At 44.0% G+C, this 22979-nt stretch overlaps 1 protein-coding gene across 1 annotated transcript in view; it reads left to right on the forward strand.

Annotated features, from left to right (window-relative positions):
- The first annotated feature begins 5564 nt into the window (after positions 1 to 5564).
- LOC119388165 (techylectin-5A) overlaps positions 5565 to 22979 on the forward strand; it is a 50581-nt gene continuing 33166 nt past the window's right edge. Inside the window, exon 1 of the mRNA XM_049413850.1 lies at positions 5565 to 5574. The gene's annotated coding sequence lies outside the window, so the exon portion shown is untranslated. The remainder of the gene's footprint in view (positions 5575 to 22979) is intronic.

Below are 22979 nucleotides of genomic sequence, written 5' to 3' on the forward strand. Positions count from 1 at the left end.
ACCTAACGTGGTTTTCACTGCCTCCAGGATCGGAGGCACCTCATCTGGCTCTGCACTGCCTCCGTGATCGGCCCACCTTCGACCAAGCTGCGATGTCATGTGATGACGTGATCATGTAACGTCACGTCACGTAATTCTGACGTCGCAAATTTTGGCGACTTGTGACGTCATGATGACGTCATCTGGTGGCGTCATCACGTGATAATAATTTTTTAATTACTCGTGTGGACGCCGACACAGGACGCCCTTTAATTTTCGCGTTTTATGAGGCATCCAAGGCTTTCGCCTTAAAAGCGCCATCTAATTGTAACTCCTTGCCTTCCCTGAATCGTCGCCTGCACATATTTTATCCTCGTGACGTTGAAGAAGTCTCTCCCGCAGTTACGCAGCATATACGGTTGGTTCGCTTGTGGAACAGAGTAAGATTTACGAAAGCTTTTAAGGCGAAAGCCTTAGTTACCTCATCAAACGCAAAAATTGACCGGCGTCCCACGTCTGCGTCCCCCGTAGGCGGCGTCAACACGAGTGACGCAAAAAATCATGATCACGTGATCACGACAGCACAAATCACCAAAATTTGTGACATCATTATGACGTCATCATGACGTAAGGTCACATGATGCCGTCATCACATGACATCGTAGCTTGGTCAATGTTGAGCCGATCACGGAGGCAGTGAAAAAGCAGGCGAGGTGCCTCCGATGCTGGAGGCAGTGGAAAACCAGAAAGCTTTCGGAGGTTGGTGGGGCAGGATCAATACATCGACTGAGAAGAAAAAGAAGTTGGATTTCGCCTTCCAGTCGTCTTAGGTAAGTGCATAATTCGCGCGTGGTCTTAAGCACAGTCTCTGTTTAATGAACGTGTTGATACCATGATCGTCGTCTGTATTGGCGCAGACAGTCGCAAGAGCGACGTTGCATAGCTTCTCAGGGTTTCACAATATAGGTCCCCTCCCCTGTGTGAGGAGGAATGACTACGACTTCAAGAATCAGATTCTATTTTGTTTGTTTTATAAGTGACAACGGGTGTCGTATATCACCTGACCGTAATCATTATCCATGTGCAAAGTAAACTTCGCCGCTTCGGACCTGAGAGAGAGAGAGAACAAAACCTTTTTAATGAAAACCAATGGTTTCCTCGATTGTGGGAGGCGACGACGGCTAGTCGGCCAGGAGCCCCTGCTGTTGACGACATGAATAAGACGTCATTTTCGACTCCAGGCTGAAGCCTTACTATTTACACTGAAAACCTCTCCAAGCGCGGCTCACCCACTCTTCTTTCCTCAACAAGTCGTTGGGGCACTCTTTTCTATCACTGCTGCACCTTTAGAGTGAAGACGCTGCTTTCGAGGAAAGTAGTAATACGTACCACATCCCTGTGGACACAGTAATTGTCATGCGGTGCAGACGCGAAAAGGTTTTGGTGTTCGCTGGTGAGGTAGACTACGGTAGAAACGTTACAGTATCATTGACTTCGAAGTCTCGTACATACACCTGTATGTTAGGGGCGAAGCTCCTTAAGGCGGCACCCGTTCGTCCCTCGTAGCCGTAGTCGTAGTAGTCGTAGTGCGTAACCAGTCTTACGCTTTGACCTCCAAGGTGGTGCCGGTGGGAGATTTTTCCTGTGCGTTGTTGAACAATAAAAAATTCGCAGCGTGCGCGTTAACTAAAAGCCGAATTCTTCTGTCTCTCATTCCCCATTAGCAGCCATTGGCATGTTCCAGTAGGAAACTTTAGTAGAAGTAGAAGTGTAAGTGTTAGCTAAAAGCCGACTTCTTCTGTCTCTCATTCCCATTAGCAGCCATTGTTTACCTCCAAGGTAGTGCCTGGTGAGATTTCTCCTGTGCGTGATTAAACAATAAAAATTTTGTTCAAAACGCCGTTGATTGATGAAATAAACCAACGAAAGACGCCAGATGTTTTGTAAAAGCAAAACGAAAGAACGCCAGATGTTTCTAAAGCAAAACGAAAAGACGCCAGCTGCTTAACGAAAGACGCCAGATGTTTTCTAAAGCGATGGTTTTCTAAACAATGAAAATTCACAGCGTACATGTAAAATTAAAGTGAGCTGCAAGTCGTCATAACTCATCGAACCTTTAGTATAAACGCGCCCGATCTCACGTCGGTGATGATGTACTGGGCAGAATTCACGGAAGATTCACGGTTTACCGATGAACCTCCGCAGCTTCGCCCACTCATCATCATTCACTCCGTGGATATGCTGTGATTTTTTTTTTCTTTCACTTTTATTTACCCTTATTATCTCGTAAATGTCATCTCTTATCGCTGGTAACAAGGTTTCACTCAACGGAGCGTGATCCCCTCTGCCATTGCCTTTTGTCCATAGTCAGCGATTAGCGTAGCCCTACTCATATGAGCACAACATATTTCTTGCTCGTGATTAAAAAGCAGGGCGCAATAGTACCACGTGACATTGCACGAAAGGAAGGAAAAAAAAGGCAATATACCTTACGGATTTTCGGTATCGTTTGGACGCCTAAGCGAACTCAAAATACTGCCTACAAATCTGTATTACGACCGCGCACCGCTAATCCTCGCCATCGATAACTTCACCATAAGGAGTGAAAGTATTCCGGATGGCACCGAAATACTGAGGGCCACTTAATGCGTACTTACTTACTGAGATGGCATTTACGTGACCTGGCTCTCGACAGCACTGGTAGCAGCTTTTCGACAGCAAGAGGGCGAGTTGGCAAACTGGCGGGTGGATACTGAAATAAAGAAGAGCTTTACCGACAAACCATACTTCCCTTACATGGTCAAGAGCAGCGGACATAGGTGGCTATGGTGGCGCGTGGTTAGGGTGTCTTTTACACTCCCGCGAAGCACCGTTTGTTGCGTATCTTTGTGCAGCAAAGAATAGGCGTGATGCAACAATGAAAGCAGGGCCAGAACAGACGTACGTAGGATAGAGCGAGGTTAGTCTGACCTGTAGTCTTAATCCTCTTTGTAGCTGACTCAATCCGAGTGATGTGCCTTCCTTTATGCAATCCTCATCACTGCAACACAATTTAGCTGCGACGAAAGGACATATCGAGGCTGCTCCAATTATCTCCGCTGCACTCACGCAGCGCTGTTGAGCTAACGAGAATTACCTAACCTCGTAATGCTATATGACCGCGGGTCACCTACGCTGTACGTCTCCTTTTCCCCGAAATCACCAGGTAGCTTTCCTGATCCTAACGCACGTGTCAGCGCAGTCTTTTTTTTCTCCCAGCTGCCCCTAGGGTGTCGTTATGTCGCGTTTGTTTGTCCAAGGCAGTCTCGAGCCTACAAGAAAGAACGTGTCCCGCTTTCTTATCTCCGATGCTATATACTGCACGGATACTCGGGGCGCATTCGCGCCACCGTGCTGTCTATGTGTCAATGGCGCGTGCACGCTCTGTCGACACCGGTAAAGCGAATTGCGCATGCTACGATACATAGTGTCGTACTTGCGACACGAGGTCACCTAACATATTCTTAGATCACAGACGCAGTTCACGGACGCTTCCCATGGCATTTGTCTTTCCCACTGCTGCCATCACAGGCTATCGCAATCACGGTGTTTACAAAAGACCGTATTGTGCAATTGCCACGACGACGTTTCGAAGATCGTGTATCAGCATTGAGAGGGACCAGCAGCGTGATAATAATAACTTCTAGGGTTTTACGTGTCAGAACATCGATATGATGATGAGGTACGCCGTAGTGGAGGGCTTCGGAAATCTGGACCTGCCGGGCTTTTTTAACGTGCCCCTAAATATACACGGGCCTCTAGCATTTCGCCTCTGTCGAAATGCGACCGCCGCGGCCGCCCAGCAGTGCAAAGAACCACCATCAAATGGGCGCGCCCAACATAAATGCACGGCAAAAACACGATTTATATATCTACGTATGGAACATCAATTTAACACGATACGCGGAATCACAAAAAAAAGGACTGGAAAAGAAAATTTCTTGATTCGACGCGTACAGCTCGGCGCTTTCCACATCTGCTAATTTCCCCAGATAATAGAAAATTTCATCCTCGAGTGTCCATGTATCATTTTACGGCGGCTTTTGTAACACCAAACGACACTATCTATCTATCTATCTATCTATCTATCTATCTATCTATCTATCTATCTATCTATCTATCTATCTATCTATCTATCTATCTATCTATCTATCTATCTATCTATCTATCTATCTATCTTTCTATCTATCTATCTATCTATCTAGCTATCTATCTATCTATCTATCTATCTATCTATCTATCTATCTATCTATCTATCTATCTATCTTTCCATGCGCTTCCCAGACAGCGCTCGTGTCGTGGCATTCTTGGTCTGTGTCCTCGTCTTTTTTGTGCTGTAAGCTGATCGAAAATGAACTATAACCAACTAGCCCAGATTTCCCTTCTCGTTTGGCTGAATGTAAAAAAATGCAGCACGGCCAACTTCGCACCATCCGCTCCGCTTGAAGTCTGTTCCCACAGTGCGTAAGATGTGCCACAACTTTCTTTTTTTAAGTTGTTCATTTCGCTGTCAGAGCATACGCTTTAGTTCATCATACGCTTTGACCCTTGAAAAGGTGATCACCAAAGGAGTGTTATGGAGTGTTATACTTTAAAACGGCACTTTGAGAATTATCAATAATCTCTACGTTCACATATCTATGCAACAGTGTGTCTGTAAGCATTTTGAGAATTATCAGTAATCTCTTTCACATATTCAAGCAACATTGTCTGTAAATAAGCGTACAAGCTTGAAGACTACTGAAACTGTGCAGTCCACGAACTTTCCACTGGCAGATATTTCTCGACAATGCAGCAACAAAAAAAAAAGGGTGGGAGGACACGCTCAAGGGCGTCTCGCTGAGCTAAGTCCACAAGGAAACCGTTTCTGAGAACACTCTTCACGTGTGAATGTCTGATGGGTTTGCGACACTCACGAATAGAAACCAGCGGCTGTGAGAAAGCACTCCACTCCGTATGCGGGCAAGACATTCTCTTTTCTAACAGTGCAGGGGAAGTGCAGTGCATTGTTTTGCGAACGTTGTTGCCATGGTGATCTCCCACCATATTTAGGCTCACCGATGTTTTACGTCCAACAGTGGCTCGCCATATTCAGTTTGCAGATTCCCTTTTTTATCTGAACATCTATTTTCAGTATCGCTGAAAAAGCTTCGATACATCGCTTTGAAGAAGCGATGCTGCGCAAGCGCTTTCAACAACACAGTCTAACCGATCAATTTTGCTAGTAGCGAGCATGAGACGTAAAAAAATTGCGTGATGAGATGTCGTAGTCTCAGTAGGTAAGCGATAGAAATTATAAACTAGCTTTGCACAGCTATCTTGTTCGCATTTGATTGGCTCCAGGTCAGTCCTGTTTGGTGTAAACCCCTGTGCAGTTGCCACATACGTAAATCCCAGAACCATTAGTAAAAAGTGACATAGTTCCTTATGCAATTGCCTAAGACAACTCAAGGCGAAAGCCGTCTTTTTTCTTTACTTCTCATTTGATTGTACTGATCCCCCCCCCCCCCACATGCACACCCCCGAGAGCCTTCTGCACCTCACGTCTTCGACCAAGTGACAATGTCATGTGTTGGCGTCATCATGTGACATGATGGCGTCATCATGTGACATCATGTGGCGTCATGAAGACGTCACAAAATTTGGCGACCTATGCCGTCATGATGACGTAACAGTGTGACAACCGCACATGATGATTTCTTCCATCACTCGGGTTGACGCCGACGCCGACGGTCACTTTTCGCGTTTGATGAGGCATCTGAGGTGTTCGCTTTAAAATAAATACGATGTTATCTCTTAGGTCGTATAACCGAAGGAAACATTTAAAAAAATATCTGGAGTTTAAGGTCCCAAAACCACGATATGATTATGAGAGACGCCGTAGTGGAGGGCTCCGGAAATTTCGACCACCTGGGGTTCTTTAACGTGCACCTGAATCTAAGTACACGGGCCTCGAACGTTTTCGTCTCCACCGAAAATGCAGCCGCTGCGGCCGGGATTTCATCCCGCGATCTTCGGGTCAGCAGTCCAGCGCCATAACCCCTACACCACCGCGGCAGGGCGAAGGAAACAGTCGATGTGCCTAGCCCGACATAAGCACTAAAGGAAATGACATTAGTTTACACCATTTGCTCTTAATTGTATTTGACTTTTAGCCGAGCCTTGCAAACAATTCTAGTCCGTGATACATACATACATACATACATACATACATACATACATACATACATACATACATACATACATACATACATACATACATAAATACATACATACATGCATACATACATACATACATACATACATACATACATACATACATACATACATACATACATACATACATACATACATACATACATACATACATACATACATACATGCATACATACATACTACATACTACATACATACATACATACATACATACATACATACATACATACATACATACATACATACATACATACATACATACATACATACATACATACATACATACATACATACATACATACATACACACGCACACAAACAAACAAACCACAATTGCTCACTCACGGCCCAAGCTGCTGGCATGTTCCGTGGTTTTACTTCCGTTTAGCTAGGGCAATCCGCCCAACATTGCAACGTGTTTGAACTATACAGGGTGTTTCAAGAAATGTGTCCAACCTTCTCAAAAAATTAGGAAAATGTGATATTTGCTCGGGGCTTTCAGAATTGCTTTTTCTCTAGCGGCAGGAATCTTAGGGCAGTTAAGGACATCATTTAAAACAGTAATTAAGAAAGTTCCGTTAATTAACCTTTTAATTAGTGGAGTTAGGTGATTGTGTCAAATGGGAGAATTTGAGTTCTTCATGCGAGGGACCCATTCGAGCTTTGAGATTTCGAAAAAGCGTCCTCTATTAATTGTTGTGGTGTAATGAAATTCAACGAAATGCAAAGGCTTTCAACAGCGAAAGCCATCGAATTCGGCTGAATTTCATTACTTCGTAATTATTACTAGAGGCCGCTTTTTCGAAATCTCAATGTTGGGATGGGTTTCTGGCACGAAGAACTTTAATTCCCCAATTTGACACAGTCACCTAACTCCGTTAATTAAAAAGTTAATTAATTTATCTTCCTTAATTACTGTCTCAAGTCATGTCTCTAACCACCTTAAGATGCCTAGCGCTACAGAAAAAGTCATTCACCCATTTTGGACGTCTCAGAAGAATATGGCAGTTGCGTTCTTCCATGTTTCTGTTTAGGTTTCGCCATTGAATTTGGTTGAATTTCATTACTTCGTAATTATTACTAGATGGCACTTTTTCGAAATCTCAAAGTTGGGTTGGGTTTCTGGCATGAAGAACTTCAATTCTCCCATTTGACACAACCACCTCACTCCACTAACTAAAAAGTTAATTAATTTAACTTTTTTAATTACAGTCCCGAATAATTTATTTAACCATCTTAAAATCGCTGCCACTACAGAAAAACCAATTCTGAAGGCAGCAATCGAATATCGCATTTTCCAGATTTTTTGAGAAGGTTGGACACATTTCTTGAAACACCCTGTATATAAACATGTCTGCCGTCATAAAAGCGCGGAACAACTTCGCTTCCATTCACCCACCACGTGCGCACCACACTATGGGCTCTTTTCTTTTGAACGTTCTCGTGTTTAGCACACAGGAAAAGAAAAAAAAAATTATGGTGACGCCGGTTTCCCCTACTAAAGAACGTGATGCAGGTAGCGCTGTGTGTGCGGCAGTTTTACGAGACTAGCGTGCGCCAAGAAGGCGCACGCGGGCTTCGAACGAATTCCAACCAACCAACCAACAAGTCTCCTTTGTGCGTGCGCGCTGAACTCTCAACCCACGTGCGAGCTGCCTCTCCTTGGACTAAAGGAATAGCCCTTAGTGTGGCGGTGCAATTAACTTCGGCCTACCCGGAAATCTCAGCGGAACTGTCTCTAATCATTAATTTTCATTCTTAGTCGCTGGGGAAATAGAGGTTATAATGAGGGCCTACAAAACACAGTGCTAGAGTGCGTGGGGTTTTAAAAATGTCCGTGAGAAGAAAGGCTAGGAACGACAAGCGGGTTATAGTCATGTTTTATCCGGTTTTGTTCGTGAGGCTTCCGGAAGTTGAAACTGAGAGACAGAGAGAATAAACGTTTTTATTCGGTACAAAGCTGCGTCGGTGTAAGCGACTGTACTCGTGGACATCTCATCTTGGCAGTGGAGCTAAGGCTTCGGTGGCGGTACTTCCACACATCCGTGTTACTTTGCCACTAGTCCGGCAGCTTGCAGCCGATTTCAATTCCAGTTTCTGTTTTGCTTGCCCGCAGCGTTAACGCGTTCAGAAAAAGCACATACGCGGAAAACGTAAATGGGAGACAGATAGATGTCGATTGTTCAGCGTGCATCAGTGTCCCATTTCGAGTATATCTTGCTTAAAGTAAACGGCGAGTTTAAGGCCGCACACGGAACAACACACGTCAGAGACGTCATGATTGCTTAAAACAAAAATAATAAATAAAGAGAGGGCGAAGCTGGCACTAAGTCACGCAAGGCTTAAAACAGCGAGGTTGGACGATTCTGAAGTCTAATCTGGATTCTTGTATATTGTTTCTAGGCTTTAGCTAGGTGATGCTAGGATGTTTCTAGGTTGTTTCTCAGCGCATAATAATATCTGGGGTTTAACCTCCCAAAACCACGATATGATTATGAGAGACGCCGTAGTGGAGGGCTCCGGAAATTTCGACCCCCTGGGGTTCTTTAACGTGCACCTAAATCTAAGTACACGGGCCTCAAACATTTTCGACTCCATCGAAAATGCAGCCGCCGCGACCGTGATTCGATCCCGCGACCTTCGGGTCAGCAGTCGAGTGCCATAATCACTAGACCACCGTGGCGGGGCGTTTCTCAGCACAGAGAGGTTGGAGTTAAACCACAGACAGTCACAGACATGACACGGATGTCCAAACTCCAGAGACAGAAACTCGCGCTGAAACCGAGCGTTCGCACCTCCGATATAGATCTACGGCACGTCGTGGTTCGCGTAGGGCTTCCATCGCTTCGGGCCTTCTCGCAGCCACCATGGCCTCTCCCGTACCCTAGTCTTCTGTCGTTGTACGTACCCCTGAAGCGCTCGGTACAGACGCTTCAACGAAGCTGAAACGTGCGGCCAGGGTGTTTATCACTGGAGTTAATCCCGACGCTTTATTAAAGCTTTTCTCAATTACTGGTGACACCTGTCTAGAAATTTTAATTAGCGTTTGCCGCCCTTCTGTTGCCTTCTTCATTTTTAGTGGACCAGCGGTGAGTAGTGGAATTTGCCCAATTACTGTGGAACATACCCGTTCATCATAATAATTTTTTGTACACATTTGTACACACCAAAGCTTTTACGGCCGGCTTAAACAGCTTCGCCGTTGAAACGTGGCGCTCTGTAAGAAATGGGAATGAAGTAAAAATTCCAGTAAATCGAACAAGGAAGGAACGAACAGGAGAGAAAGGAAAAGCAGGGATGTTAACCAGTCTAGAGGGACCGGTGTGCTACCCTACACTGGGGGAAGGGATGGGGAAGCTTTAAAGATAAAGAGAGAAAGAGAAGGCAAGCACGCACGCACAAAGTCACGCACTTCACCGTCATGATAACGCCGTTAGACTATAACCACCGGTGCAGGTCTGATGTCTTCAAGCAGTTGAGCACTGCCTTCGTCGCCTTCACCCTTGATGACCTCTCAGGACTACATTCCAGAATGGTTTCTGCCGTCATCGGTCTAGGATCTATGCGAGCAAGAGCAACTGCGAGTGATTTTCTTTGCGCATTGTAGCGAGGACAGTCGCAGAAGATGGGCTGTAGTGTCTCCTCGCTATCACAGTTGTCGCAAAACTGGTTGTCAGCCATTTCGATTCGAAAAGAGAATGACTTCGTTAAAGCCACTCTTAGCCATAAACGGCAAAGCAGAGTGGCATCATTTCAGCGTAGTCCGGTACGTCAATCTTCAGCGATTTGAAGGCAGCCCTGCAATCTTTGCTGTCAGTCATGCGGCAAGGACTATACGAGCAGTTGGTCTTCGATGTTAGGTATCTCCTCCATACTTCGTCAGAGAAAGGACACCACGTGACATTTCAGTGGCTGCCAAGTCACCGCGGCGAGATAGGCAATGGACTTGCCGACAATGCTGCTCAATCAGCTCTTCAACGCGACAGGCTCGAGACAATACCCTTATCAAGGACCGATGCTGCCAGCCAACCTCGAGTGGCCTCGCAAGAAATCACTTCCTCCATTTGTAATACAGCAAGCAGACTACACAACCACCACCACCAATGCCCGACCACTTTACGTTTTTACGTCTTCAGACACCTAAAGTGAACAATAATTTTATTTTGCCTACGTCTTCCCGTAAATGTTTTATTCTCATAGTTAAAAAAACAGTTTTTTTATTTTAGCAGGGCAGACGAGAAAATTATCAAGAAAATTAGGTACTCTTTCTTGGTGCGCCAGCAGGCATGTGTTTCTGTTCTGTAGCTTCCACAACACTGCCCAGAAAAGTTGTCCCTGAGTATCGTGGATGGTTGCCGTATGGTTTGGTGATGGCACCAGCCCTTGCAGCCCTGCGTTGTCGATAGGGTGCATGTTTCTTTGCAGCGGTTGAACCAGGATCTACGCACTTGAGCAGCAAAGCCGTCGTTTGGGGTTGGTGCTGCTGCGGCGTGCTATAGGCGATGCGCAAAGCGCCGACGACGCCATCTGCCGCCACGGCTCGGAAGCGCTGACGGGTCCCGGCGAGCAGCGTTCCCGCGAGCGTCTACGCGAGTGCGCGAATGGATGTGTTTTCGTCGTGATTTAACGACTCTGTAGGGCCTCAGCGATGTCGAAAAATAACTGCTGCGTTGTCGGCTGCTCAAACACACACAAAAAAATCGCAGGAACGCACTTCTACAGGTTTCCGGTGCTATTCCATGAGCGAGAGCGACGGCGGCGGTGGATTGCGGCTGCACGACGTAGAAAGTAAGCAATCGCGTTTTCTTTTACTGCAGTGTTAGAACGATTACCGTGTTTTTATTTCTCCATTGATGTCGCTACGTATTCAGCGAACGCTACTACGTTTACACTTGGTCGCCTCGCCTGCATTGTAGACGCTACAATGCACATGAGGTTGTTATTAGTGATAAGACGCGATGCCTAGGCTCTCATGAAAAACGAATGGCGCGAAGCGCAATGCCAGAGAATGTGGGGAAGGTGACGGCTCCTTTACAAAAGCGCCGTGGAATCACACGTGTCCTGGACGAAATCGGCTGCATTCTACCTATATTGATGGCACTGGAATGCGATCATCGGTGCAGAATCTTTGCTGTGCGCTTCTGCACCGATGATGACAAGTGTATCGTTTATTTTTTCACAAGTTTATCGTGCTGGTTTCAAAGTTTTATCAACGCTGACCCTTCGCGTGGCCGCACCTGTGAAAGCTATACGCCGGTGCGATAGCGCTCCCTCAAAATCTACTATATAAACACATGGCACGTAAACGAAGCTACTGTGTCGAGAAAAAACGTTGGTTCACGCGTCAACGCATGCAGACATTATTGATCGCGACGTTATAACGAAGGCGGTGTACTTACGATGAGCTCCACTTCGTAGGGAAGCTTGTTGAGGCTTGTCTGTGGCAAACACTTGGCGCGTATGGTGACGTACATTGTCGTCCCACACAGCTTTGACATCGGACACATGTCCACTATTATAAAGTGCGGCTTCTTTGCGCACGCTGTCGCCGCAAAAGTAATTATCTGGGACGCGCACAAGCGGCAAATCGCACGTGCGCAAATGAAGCGTCTGCTACGCGACCCACCAGCAGTTCCAACGGCCGCCGCTACGCGTCTCTCAGTGGCGCCCCTGTAGGCGCTGCGCATCGCGGATAATGCCCAGTCTGTCGAGGATGGTTCGTCCCGCTGTAGTGGTAGAATGTCGTACCCGTTGAGAAAAGAAGCACAGAAAGGGATACGAGGAAATGTTAGCACACATCACAGCAGCGTTTGTCGCACAGTAAAAAGCGGCGGCAGTGCCCCAGCCTACATTATAAGGTGCAGCAGGGCTATCCGCCAGTATCTTCCAATTACGGGACCTTCTTCTGTATATACATATCACGTAATTATCACTGTTTATCAACCTGAATAAACTGATTTTGATTCTGATTCTGATCTCACACATGAGCTTGACGGACACACATTTAAGCTACGGTGCTGCAAGTTTCTTAAACTCTAGGCCAGTTTGAAAGAAAGAGACAGAGACCTTTAGGCTGCGTATTCCAGTGTCACAATTAAGAGCTGTAGTTGATTAGGTGATCTGTAGTTGTTGAAGCGCAAGTACAGTGTAATCAAAGTTTATAAATGCTATAAATGGCAGTCTGTTGACGTTATCGCAGAAGCTAGTGATCGCCCCTCCTACTCCCCCACTAGCAATCCCCCCACCTACTTTCGTGATAAGATGTCGAAGCTTAAATGTATAGTTGCCCCAGGCAATAAGCGGTGCTGTCTTTGTTTTGTCTAAAACAATTTGCGACAAATTTACATTTCTAAGAAACAGTTATTGAGCTCTCTATGTTCCGCCGCCTCCTGCAACAACGCGACGGAAGAACATGATGCTCTTGAGATAAAAGCTGATTTTCCGCTTTCAGTGAACTGCAATTTGACGTATAACTGGTAACCACTTCTACACTTTTAGCCATTGGCTTATTTGCCATTTTGTTAGACAATCACGTTTTTCAATAAGCTACAAGGGCAAAATTAAAGACCAGTAGCTTAATAAAATGTGTTCCTGGGCTAGTTGGTTCATTCTCGTAAGTTATTAAAACTACTCTAAATTTTTATTGAACTAAAAGACAGAAAAAAAAAACGAAGTTCAATGGTCGTTTGTGCGTCTTGTCTCTTGGAGACTTTCCCCGACTCATACCTTATAGAAAGAAGATGATACCAGTTTTTGCAGGGTAACAAGAAGATGACACTCGCAGATATTAATATTTGAGTAATTTTACGTTTTACAAGCTCTGTGCTGGAAGTGTTAACCCCGATCAAGAACATTCCGTTCAGAATCGTGAATAAGCGTATGGTGTGAGCGAAGGATCCGTAGTACTAAGCAATACAGTGAAAAACTCAGAAAGTCGAATTCCGTCTTTTTTGTGCCTCGGTGTGTAACGTAGCCAAAAAAGAAATAAAGAAAGTCGTTCGGTGCAGTAAGCATATTTTATTGCATATGCGCCTCCTGCACCTTCGTGCACTTCAATATCGCTACATATATAAGATCCCCAGACCTAAAATGAGCGTTTTCTGCTTCTTCTTCCTTGAATAAAGAAAGCCGCTTAGGTATTCGTTCATTATAAAGAGGCCAATTTACGAAATGCCGCGTCCGTCGGCTGTGCCATCCCAGGCGTAATGAAAGCCGCGTAAATCTCGATGTTTCAACCCTGAGCAAGCAAGCGGAAGTCGTATCGTGCATCAGTCGACTTAGGGACATGAACAATTCAGTGCAGCTGCTGCAGACGCATGCGGAACTCAATTTGGAAAATTTCTTCCTTCATATACGGCACGCGGCGGCCTCGCACGATTTCGAAGATCCCAGAATTCTTCGAGAACGTAGCACATGGAGATGGTCATGTTCGGCGGGCGCATGTAAATATTTGTTTGAGCGAACGTATTCTTCAGCCGCCCTTGGACCAATAAGTGGCGGCAGTGTTTTCTTGCACGTGACCTTGTCTCAAACTCGCTTGCCAAAAAAATAGCTGTACATGTTTTTACAGCTTCGCCCTTCAGAACGTTCTTCGAATGATCACAACGAAGCGCGACTGTCTGTGACACACTCGTATTTGTGCTTTCGACCTCTGACTCGTACAATTTGATTCTAACGTATTATTATTTGCGTCTTCTGCAACGTCCAAGCTTTTACCCTTATGTCTACGGCATTCGAAATGCGCCTGTCCTTCTTTTCATCAAAGGCGAGAGACGAAATTAACGAAGTGTCTGAGATTCTAATGATACGCTGGCTGTTTGCCTGGTATGCTATACTCCATCCGCTCCTGACACAGTTTAGGCATAAACAAAATGTAACAAACGAAATCATCTCACCTTGAATAGCAAACCTGTGTCGTGAGATAGTCAAAATGTGTGTAAAAAAAAAAAAGAAATATGCCAGCTTCGCACTACGGGTGCCAAGCCTGAAGGAAGAGCTGAGCTGGGCGGCCATCCTTGTTTCTCTTTCTCTTTCTTCCTTCTTCTCTCTGTTTCTTGTATCTCTTTTTTTATTTCTATTTCCTTCCTTCTCACTCTATATATTTCTTTCTCTTTCTCGCTCTTTCTGTATTTCTTTCTATCTATTTCTTCCCTTTATTTCTCTCTCTACTTATCGCTCCCTCTTTCTTTCTATCTCTCTCTGTCTATGTGTTTCGTTCCTTTTATCTTTTTATGTCTTTATTCCCTTTATTTCTCTCTATTTTTCTCTTCCTCTTTCTTTCTGTAGCTTTTTTCTCTCTATTTTTTATCTCTCTTTTTCTCTATCTTTTTTCACGTGTTCGTTTTCGTTTCGCACTCGCACCTGCTGTGCACGGTAGTGGGGCTTGCCCAATCCCTGTGGCGCATACCCACCTGAGGAGTTTTGCACGACGAAGCATGAGTTAGCGATAGCTTAAACAGCTTCGCTGTCTGTTAAAAAAGCACACGTGTCGGCTTTTTGTTCTAGTGGCAGCAGCTAGCTCACACTGAACTGCGAAGCAGAAGTTTTCTTCCTTTTTTTTTCATTTTCAATATTCATGACACCTCCACTATTACTCTCGCTTATTATTTTATTTTATTTGCACTGTTATGAAATTGCCTCGCTTGCAGTGATCTACTCGTGACACAAGGACCAACGTCTGCATGTTAGTGCTAGCTGATCCTAGTAGCAAGCAAACAATGCGTTCAAGACGTCACAACCTTAGCGAGACGAAATGTGCTCTGCAATATTATACGTCAGTATTTGAGGCGTAATGCATTTCAGCTGCAGCAGCTGTCAGCACAAATATGATGTCATCTCGAATGTCGGGTGCTAGCTATCGACACATTCACCGAAAAGCGCGTGCTCCCAGACAACAGGAGAATGTCCCTTAATGGAAAGTGTCGCCTACGTACGTCAATTTTAGAAAGTTATGGCAATTTCGAAAGAAATAGAAAGACAATGACAGCTTATAAAGTTGCATATTGCGTGATTGTTTCTTTCTTCTCTTTTTGACGATGTTCATTTATTTCAGCTCACCTATGATTCTTTTAATTTCATCGAGGATCCTGAAAGCTATGTTACATTTAGTGGAAGTGTAGCCTACAGCAATAGCAATACAGCAATATAGTAATGTGAATATAGCAATAGCAATGCAGCAAAACAGAAATAGCGCAATGTGGGTGACCCAATAAAGGGACAGTGTTCTTTTTTTTTTAAACATTTTTCATAAATATCACCAGACATTGAATGCGAGGAAGATATAGGGCGTGTTATTTGTACTCTTCACTTCTTTCGTTCATTCATAGCGAGGGTATTGTTCCGGCAGACTTGATGCCTTCAGGTAGTATGCGAGGGTTTATCGGTCAGTTGACAGCTCGTTAAAAGATCACGTGCTACGGGACACCAGCTGGCAGAAGAAGAGTGTTCCACTCTCGCCGTCATGGCTACGGGCGGCGCTGATTAACACTCAGACTTGTATGCGCAGAAATACCCGATAAAGTTGACGAGAGGACGACCGCCGCCGTAGCTCAATCGGTAGAGCATCGGGGGCGTTATGCAAAGGTGGCAGGTTCGGTGCGTACCGGCGCCAAGTTGACTTTTCGTCCAATCTACTTTCATCATATTTATATGCTAATTATTACTATACACTTAAAAGAGCACAAATAATGTCCCCTGTGCCTTCCTTGTTGTCTGTCGGTTTTCATGAAGGTAGCGTTCTTTTTAATAGCTTTTTCTTCAGTTTTTCAGTCGAAGCAACAATACTGGCGCAATTGCACTACGACGAGGGGGAAACAAGCAGGGCAGACAAGGAGGTTAGCCAGAAACACGTCTGGTTTGCTACCCTGAACGATGGGAGTATGACATAGTGCTGGAGAGACAAATAGAAGTGGAAGTAGGACAGTGCAAGTGAAGCTGACGCTTTAAAGGGTTCGCCAACTTTACGGATACGAGAAAGTGACAATATAACAGACTGCTCTGGCAAAAAAGGAAGAATTTTCTCCGAACTAGTTCAGGATGTCTACAAGAAGAGCAATCGGGCAGGCATGTGCAGGATATTAAGCCGCTGTAGTAGTATTCGTGTCCCAAGCTGCGCAGTTTTTGACGAGCATTAAATAACACCTTTCACACTTAGCTATTTAAACATGCAATATCGTACCAGTGCGGACGTACGAAGAGTACCTATCTATTGCTTGTCTGTGCGTTCACTGCTTTCGATAAATATTTAACTAAGCTGCGAGATCTCCCTCGTTTCTAATAGCGTTTCGATGCTCGTGCAGATTGCCTCCACGTTGATTTATTAAATTGTAGGAATTCGTTTACGTACGTACATCCCGTGTCTCAGGTTTCGACACCTTGATCGAATAAAAAAAGACGGCGCCTCAAAATTTTAAAAAGTTATGAGCCCTTCCCTTATCGGGAAAATGGAGGCCAGCCTGACATTTTTTCTTTCTGGATCATTCTATGCCAACCATGTCCCAGCCATGGCGCTCGACAAAAAACAATTTTTCTAAAAACATCTGAGAAAATTACACACATATAGACATTATATAGTTCTACATCATTTTCCCAAAATATTTTGAGCGGCAAAAAACTTTTGGGCACGTGAGCGCCATTTGAACTTCGCGAAATGGTGGAAAACCGGGTACGAAAAAAAATTCGCTATAGATCGACCGTTGCACGCATTCTTTCAACACCTGCTTTTTCGCGTTTTTAGAACATCGTGCTTTTACTATAGGACTGTTCCTTATAGTAGCTTTCTATTTTTCACTGCTTAGTGCGTACGTGAAATTGAGTAAATTGTGGAGTTTTCGGGAATCCTTTTTGCAAAAATCGATTATACATCAAATTCATACATTCTTTTTATAGAACTCTCCAGAAAACTTAGTATCTCCCGAAATTTTTGTTTTGCCTTTGTGTGGCGAATAGGCTCTAAAATAAAATCCTGAACTTGGCAAGAACGCTACTTTGGAATATGTTGAGACGTCTGTGACACCCTAAGGTGGTCCGAGAAAAAATAAACAAACGCGCATACGATTGAGAATCATAACAACTTTCTCCGTAGAAAGTTTAATCGAAGTAGTATTATCACCTTGATTTGTAATAAAGAATATAAAGTACTAACAAAAGGAACTGAAAACCATGTGCTACGAATACACTACCTCTTTTTTTGTTGTTATGCAGTAAATTTAGTTGGTTTGCATTGCCCCCATAGCAAAATAATGCACTGGTGAGACTAAACTTCAAAAAAAAGTTTTTGTCAACTAAAATAAAAGCTACTTTGATTAAACTTTCTGTGGACGAAGTTGTTATCATTCTCAATCGTATGCGCTTTTCTGCTTATTTTTTCTTGAACCACCTTAGGGTGCTACAGGCGTCTCAACATAGGCCAAAGCAGCGTTTTCGCCAAGTTCAGGATTTTATTTTAGAGCCTATACGCCGCACACAGGCAACACAAGAAATTTAATAGATAATAAGTTTTATGGAAAATATTATAAGAATAACTTATGCATTTTATCTATAATGTCTTTTGTAAAAAAAATTGCCGAAAACGCTATAATTTACTCAATTGTATCTACACGTTAAAGAGCAAAAAATATAAAGCTACTATAAGTAACTAATGAAATCACGGTGCTCGAAAAACGTAAAAAGCAAGTGTTGAAATAATGCATGAAATGGTCGATCTATAGCGAACTTTTTTTTTTTTCGAACCCGGTTTTCCAACATTTCGTTAAGTTCAAATGGCGCTCGCGTGCCCAAAAATTTTTGCCACTCAAGTTATTTTTGGAAAATACTGTAGAACTAATGTCTACATGTGTGTAATTTTCTCCGATTTTTTTAAAGAAATTGATTTTCGTGGAGCTCCACGGCTGGTAGAGTTGGATGATCCTTCTTTCTCCCTTCCTTTCTTTCTTTCTATAGTATTGCGCAATGCTCCCTCCTAACTTCTTCCTTCCTACAGGCCGGGAATTGGACCCACGTGCTTAGCAGCGCAACACTTCCGTTGCCATACATAATAAAGGCAACAACGATGGTCACGCGGGAGGCAATGAAATTCAGCAATGAAAGACAGCATTGAAGTGCAACAACGTGAAATGAGAAGTGGTCTCGATAAGACATCAGATTTACATGTCAGCAACGGCTGATCGCCCACAAACCCGCGATCGAGAGAGCGTCAGTGATTGGAAAACGGCGCACGAGACCGGCGCACCTTCGGGGGCCTACTTGCGTAAGTACACCCACCTTTTTGCACACTCGCTGGTGCCGGGTTTTCGCGAATTATGCCGCCACCGCCGCCGCTGCCACCGAAATTTGTTAAGTTTTATAAACTTCGCTTAATAAAGACTCTTTCGCCGTCTGTGCTCGGAATTGTCGTTCCGGGTTCTTCCTTTCAGACTTCGGTTGTGTTGGAAGAGGCATTTTCGCCTACAATCACCATCTCGGATAAACACGATAAAAGATGAACACCAGGAGGAAGGAGCAGACGTCGATGATGCGGTGGGACAACCAAAAATAAAAATGATAGAGAAGCGCCGCGCGCTCCTAACATTATCCGCTTTCTGTAGTCAACGCACGTTCGGTTGCTAAGGAAACGGACAACTTCTAACGTAATCTGAAGTCACTGCTACCGTTATTCGTACTGTGAGGAAACCGCGTTTTGTTTTGTTGAGACACTGCGTCGTTTCTTACTCGCAATTCAGTTGTCGCGTCCGTACAAGAACTCCGAAAAGCTTTTGTTCAATAGAGAACATGACAGGCAACATTTCGCAGGCGCCGACAGCTAAAGTAGGTGCCACTCCTTCATGAAGATAGTGAGTGCATTGTGAACTGACAAACTTCTTGTCAACAGTAGTTTATGTGCATTTGTAATCTCTTATATCTTCACATTACCAGCGTATGCTTTTGTTGGTTGGTTGTTCCTCAGTAACCTGGCGCAACCCACCAATCGGCCACGAAACAGATGGTACCTTCTTTTAAAAATTAATGTTTTTTTTGCATTCTAAACAGGCTTAGAAACAGATAGTTTACAAGATAACTCATTGATATAGTCAAGAAAAACAGAAATAATAATAAACCAATAGGGTTGAAAAAGAAATTGAAATTACATAATCTTAACATTCAGTTTGTTTTGTCTCACGTAGGGAATCACATACGGCATCGCAAACGTTCCTGTGGCTAAAACCCAGTACGGCAGCACCAAAAAAAAGAACCACCGGTAGTGACAAACTTAAGCCCATCCTTCGGAAAGGTTCTTGAAGTAATCTTTTTCTCTGATTTGTAAACCTCTTTTTTATCTGCGTATGATAGGTATACGCACTGGCTTTGATGATGTTTTTCTATTTAATTATCAATAAATGTCTTTCCTCTTCAGTCTCATTCTTTTTTTTATGTGTTGGTATTACTGCTGTTATGTTTCCTCTTTAACGTCCATGATTTTCTGATAGTCGGCCATAGTTGTGGCCCAGCTTTTTCATTTTCTCCGCAGTTTTCTTTATTTGTCATATGTGCCCGTGGGAAAGACTGGCATCATAGGTGATGCCCGCTACACCTGCTCTCTTAAAGTAACAGTGAGATGCAAGAAGATCTCGGTTTCGAACAAAAACAAAAGGACGAGCAAGTAAAATATTAACAGAACGAAGGAAGGAGAATTGATCAAGGGCTCGTTTTTCTTTGTTATGTACAACTTAATGAATGAAAGCAGCAGACAATGAAGCCAAGGAAAGTATAGGGACAATATTTAGTGTCTTTAACTGTATTGCGGTAATTATGATATAGATGTAAAGAAAATAAAGTGGTCGATAAGACAACTTGCCGCTTGTAGGGACCGAACCTACAACCACCGAATAACGCGTCCGCTGCTCTGCCATAAAAACTACGGCTGCGGTCGTCCTTCCGTCCACTGTACTGAGTATTTCAGTGCATGTGAACGTGGGGGTGTTAGCCAGTGCCTCTGGTATCCATGACGGCGAGTGTCGAGTGCTTTTTTTTTTTTTGCCAGCTGGCCTCAAGTCGCGCGCGATCTTTTTACGAGCTGGTAGCTGACCAGTAATCCCTTGCATACTACCTGAAGGCATCAAGCCTACCGTAATGAGACCCTAGCTATGAATGAACGAACTAAGGGGAATTGATCAATGGCTCGTTTTTCTTTGATATGTACATCCCAACGAAACAAACAGACAATGCAGCCAGGGAAAGTATTGGGGCATTATTTCGTCCATTTTAGTTTCTTTACATTTATATCATAATTATCACATTGCTGTTAAAGAATCCAAATAATGCCCCCGTACTTTCCTTGGCTTCATTGTCTGTTGGTTTCATAGGGATGCACATAACAGTACCAGAGCAAGCATTTATTCACCGGCTCTAGCAGCAAACACACCAACAGACAAGGGCAAAAAGAAAGGAAAGAAAGAAATCCTGCGCTCTCTGGAATGTCTCGAATGCAACAGCGCGTTCGACGGTGCTTTTTCAGGCCCCGGTAAGTAAATGCATTCTCGCCCTGCAAGGATTACAGGCAGAGTTTATTTTCTCCTCTTGGTGGATTGATAAGTTCCGATAGTAACGTCGCCACACCTGCCACACAAGCATCCGCGACTCTTTTAGTGTGCGCTTTAATTGTTTCGATTTCTATCATTCAACAATATTGAGTTGACTTCTTTTTTCACGTCGAAGAAGTTTACGCTAGCCGTAATTTGTGCGGCCTATCGGAAAACTATCATCATCATCATGAACGGGTATGTGCCACAGAAACTGGGCAAATCCCACTACTCACCACTGGTCCACTAAGAGAGAGAGAGAAAAATTGAAAGAAATAATGGGAATAAAGACATAAAAAGCTAGAAAGACAGAGAAATATATAGAAATATAGAGAAAGAAGCAGAGAGAGAAAGAGAAAAAAAATAGAAAGATCAAGAGAGGAATAAAGAGACCGGATGAGAGAGAGAAAGAAAGCAGAGATAAAGAAAGGGTCGTTGTATGAGAGTTGCGAAGGCTCGGTTCTGGAGTTTCGACATACGTGTCGCGACTAACCTAGCTAAAGCCTAGAAACGACCTACAAGCATCCAGATTAGACTTCAGAATCATCCAGTTTCGCTGTGCGCGGCTTTTCGCAAGCTTCGCCATTCTTTTTATTAAACTTGCGTGGTTTTCATGTATCGCAGGGTTCCCTGGCTTCAAGAATGCGTGCAGAAGGGCTATGCGAAATCGTTCGCATTTTGTTTGCTTTTCATGAGTTCGGCCCTCGGAAAATTATTGATCGTTAAATTTACGCGTATAAAGTTCCAACATATTGGAGAGTCACAGGAGCTCTGCAAAGTAATATAGACTAGTATTCTGGACAATTAGCAATGATTGCATATTGCTGATTTTAGGAGAACGACACAATATCTGGTAGACTATGGGCATTTTGTTTTGCGTGAATTCGGTGAAAGCCCGCGGTAACTATAGATATGCGATTGCTTAAGTGCTACCACGCCTCCAGTTAATGTCCAAGTACCAATTAAGAGTAAACCTATCTAGCAACGACTGGTTATTAATGACGCCCTGTAACACGTCAATGTATTTGTCACAAAATCACCGCCCAAGCACCAGAGGAGCTGAAACGTGCGGCCCCGGTGTTTATCACTGGTTTAATCCCGACGGTTCATTAAAGTATTTCTCAATTATTGGTTACATCTGTCCAGAAAATCTTAATTGGTGTTTGCCGGCCGTGTGTTCCCTTCTCCATTTTTAATAAACCAGTGTTGAGTAGTGGGGTTCGCCCAATTCCTGTAGCACATACGCCCTAGGAGCTTTTGCCTACGTAGGATGAACGAATTTTGCTTTCATCTAGCCATAGACAGCCTTGCTGTAGAAGCTGACGTCCGCCATTAAGATAACACTCGTCAATTAGGACATGATAATTGGGCGGGTTGGTAAGCGGATTCATTACTATGAACCGCTGCGACGGAATAAGATCATAAGACAAAACACACGTGTACGAGCACAAGTGCCGAAAGGGGCTTGCGTTCGTGTGCGTTTTGTCTTATCGCCTTATTCGGCCACACCGGTTCCTAGTAATGACATAGACACAACGTGTGAGGACGAGTTGTATGGGCATTTTTCTGTTCTTCTACGCTTGCTGGGATCCTAGTAATGAGCAAACATAAGCTGAATGTTTGGGAGCTCACAGAAGGAACGAGAAGAAAACAAAAACGGTCATGCCCGCTAAGCTCCGTGCCGCGGATATTATATCTTATTGCGAATTTATACTTTCTCATTTTCCTTCTGGCTTGGACGCATGCGCTTTTGTTACCCAGCAGTCGTTTCTATTGGTAAGCGCGACTGCTAGTATTTGCTTTCCTGATAGAACTCGGACGTCTGCAAAGTTAATCTGCACGAAAGACAAAGGCACAAAAAAACGCGGCCCAGAAAATGAGACCACAGCTGATCCTGTGTGCACTACGTGCTGCGTTTTGCTCTTTCGTGCTGATTAACTTTGCAGATGTCGAGCCAACTTGCCCAAACGAAAGTCTTTGGCAAGTGGGTCGCTCAACTTATTCAGTATCCTTCTTCGCGGTCGTGCCTTCCTTCTCAATTTATAATTAGGAGCCCAAGAGCACGAAAGCAGTCGTACCTGATGATGTTCGACCTGCGGATAAGTGTATCTGTGTCAAGCGATAGGCAAAGTTGATCTAGCGGTATAAGCAAATGCAAGTACGCACTTTCGGTTCTCATTATTATTCTTA

Source organism: Rhipicephalus sanguineus, chromosome 3 (assembly GCF_013339695.2).
Source record: "Rhipicephalus sanguineus isolate Rsan-2018 chromosome 3, BIME_Rsan_1.4, whole genome shotgun sequence".
NCBI lineage: Eukaryota > Metazoa > Arthropoda > Arachnida > Ixodida > Ixodidae > Rhipicephalus > Rhipicephalus sanguineus.